This window comes from Tamandua tetradactyla, chromosome 23, assembly GCF_023851605.1.
Source record: "Tamandua tetradactyla isolate mTamTet1 chromosome 23, mTamTet1.pri, whole genome shotgun sequence".
NCBI lineage: Eukaryota > Metazoa > Chordata > Mammalia > Pilosa > Myrmecophagidae > Tamandua > Tamandua tetradactyla.
In genome coordinates this window covers 21,208,264-21,211,256 of record NC_135349.1, presented here as the reverse complement: position 1 = coordinate 21,211,256, position 2,993 = coordinate 21,208,264, and positions in this window count along the sequence as shown.

Sequence of the window (2,993 nt, the reverse complement as noted above, 5' to 3'; positions counted from 1 at the left end):
CTTGACATCTGCACCGACAGCCAAATACCTCTTCTTCTCCTTGCTGCTAAAATCATCTCATTTTTCTGCAATATAAATGCTTGGAGACAAGTGAATAGAGAATAATTCTTAGAATTAAAAGTTCGATTTCCTGTATGTATATAGTGTTTATGGTGGCTATTTAGAGAGAAGTTATAGTTACTAGAATATGCTGTAAAAATTGGTCCCAGTCCTAGGAAAATTTCCCATAAATTTCTCTGACTAATGTATTTATCATCCCAAATTTGGCACAAATCATCCTCTATGTAATAACTCTGGTTTAACTTGCCTATCCATATAGTCTCAGTTATCTTCAAGTTAGAGATGGGAGACCCCACAGGGGCTGCATCTCTTACAATTCCATAGGAATCATTAATTATGATAACTGCTCAATCCATATGACATAACTGCCATCCATTCCAACTTTATTTCCCATCTAACAGGCAAGTATCCTGTTTCCATAGAGTTATGCATACAGGTCTTTCTAAAAATGGAAGAATTAAATTTGACACCAGTTTTCTTCTTACTTGACCTGGGAATCCTAAACTTGTATTCAGATTAGTTTGGTAAAGTTGGATTGGCCCATGTTAGGGCTCACAGATAAATGCAATAAGTATAAATATGTTCCTGTCCTTCAGCAATTAAAATTATATGTCCTATAATATACATTACCCATTTAGTTATTTTCATCCGGGTTGACATGTCTGGGTTTTATTCTCTTCAAGGGAATCCAAACCGAGGTTCCATCATCTGCAATGACAAGAGCAAAACCCCTACCCCCACACCTTTACCATTCCTGGTTTCCATAAATCATCTTTAACATCTTTCCAATAGATTGGCTACAGCTGCAGTTCTGTTGGGTTGTATCATTTTTCTTTCCCAAAGTACTAAAATGTTGTTCTGCAGTAGTCTGTGATGAATTATCAAAAATGTTTTAAAAAATTTAAAGTAAACAGTGGTTTTGCTAATTGATGTTTTCGTGTACGTATTTTCATAACATCATCCTCTTGATCTCCCCCTTTTTGTTTTATGAGCATAGACTTTAACGTCTGGTTTGTTCATTCAATAATTCCTTTCCCAGAGGGATTATGTGGAATTTTTTGTGATATGAATAATAGGAAAAGTAGTATAAAATTTACAAAATTGCTTTCCTGTATCAGCAGGACCATTGCCATTTTATTAGATAACAGCAAAAGCATTAAGTAAATGTGATCGAACATGGCAGAAAAGTTCTCCATATTGTGAGGTAGCCCAGATGAGATGAGAAAAAGTGTCTATGATACTGCATTTTACCAAAATGTGAAATATGGATAACATCCATTTGCCATAATTCATTTGCTTTTTGACCTCGAGGATTAACCCCTGATGCAAATGGGAGTGCATTTAAAGGTCCACAGGTTGGACAAGTCCTAACAATGTCCTGAGCTTGCTGTTTAGATAAAGATGGAAATTTCTTTTGCAGCCCTTTGCTATTGTTATCAGTCAATTTGTGAAGCATTGTGGGATCTTCAATTAAACTCACAAGACTATCTGCTTGCTGATTTTGTAATGACAAAGGACCCGGAAGATTGGCATGAGCTCTTATATGCATGATAAAAAGAGGATTAATTTGACTTCTGACTAATGTTTGTAAACGTAAAAACATTCAGGAGAGTTCATCTCTTTCAAACAAAGAAGCTGTCTCAATGTAAGTAACTATTTGGCATACATATTCAAAATCAGAAACAATATTAAGAGATTGTGGAAAACTTTGCAATACTTGAATTACAGCTGCTAATTCAGTACCCTGGGCTGAGGTATAAGGCATTTTCTAATTTTTTTTCCACTGGGGTGATATATGCAGCCTGCCTATTAATATTATCATCAGTAAAGACAGTAATAGCTAGCTGGGAAGCTAGAACTATTTTAGGCAAAATCCATTGCTTTCATTTTTAAAAATTGTAAAAGTTTTGACATAGCAAATGATTATTCATTTGTCCTTTGAAGTCACTTAATGCTATTTGCCAAGAGATTTTGAAAATACATAGACTTTGAAACTCTTCTTTGTGAGATCACACACTATACAATTAGGGATCATGACCTCTTAATTGATAATATCTTTGGTGACCTTTGGCTATTAAAGAAATAATCTTTTACAAATATGTATTTAAACATTTTTGTCAATTGTTTGGTAAAAAAATCCATTTTAAAACACCATCTTGCTAAAATAGACCTGTGGGAGATTGCAAGGTAAAGAAAATAATAAAATCAACAGGCTTTTTTAGATGTATTTGAACAAGCTGTCCTTTTTTAATGCATTGTTCAATTAATTGTAACTCTCATTTGGCTGCAGCTGTTAACTGCCTTTTGCTTAATAAATCAGAATCTCCTTGTAAAATATCAAACAAGTTTTGTAACATATAACTAGGAATCCCTAAAGTGGCAGGGAGCAAAAATGAAAGCAGAGTGTCAGTAGTGATGTGTACCCATAGTAAATGACCAGATTTTTTAAATTGAATTCATTGGATTGATTGAAAAGGAATGCAAGAATGTGGATTCTTTATAATTGGTTGTGCATTTTTGCTAAATTTAAATTTATTGCATGTAGTTTTTATTGCTATTTTCTCACAATAGTGGCCAAATTTCGATTTGCTTACATGACCAGGCCCAGTTGGGTCCTCTGGGAACTAGCTAGGGACCAAGAGGAGCTTCCTGGGACCTAGATATCTTTATTAAAGTACACCTCCTTCTGGGGGGATAGCCAGTCCTCCCAGCTAGAGTGTACATTTTAATTAGTTTTTACCAAGATCATGTGATAACAACATCAGTTGCATGTAATGGCAACATCAGGTGAACAAAAAGACTCCACAAGTATATTTTTCCTTGCATTCAGCCCTCAAATCTGATCTCCCAAAATAAGCCATGGTTATTTTAGGATAAATTTAGTTTATACATATATAGTTTATATAAATACTGGACAAAGCATTAAAGCATTT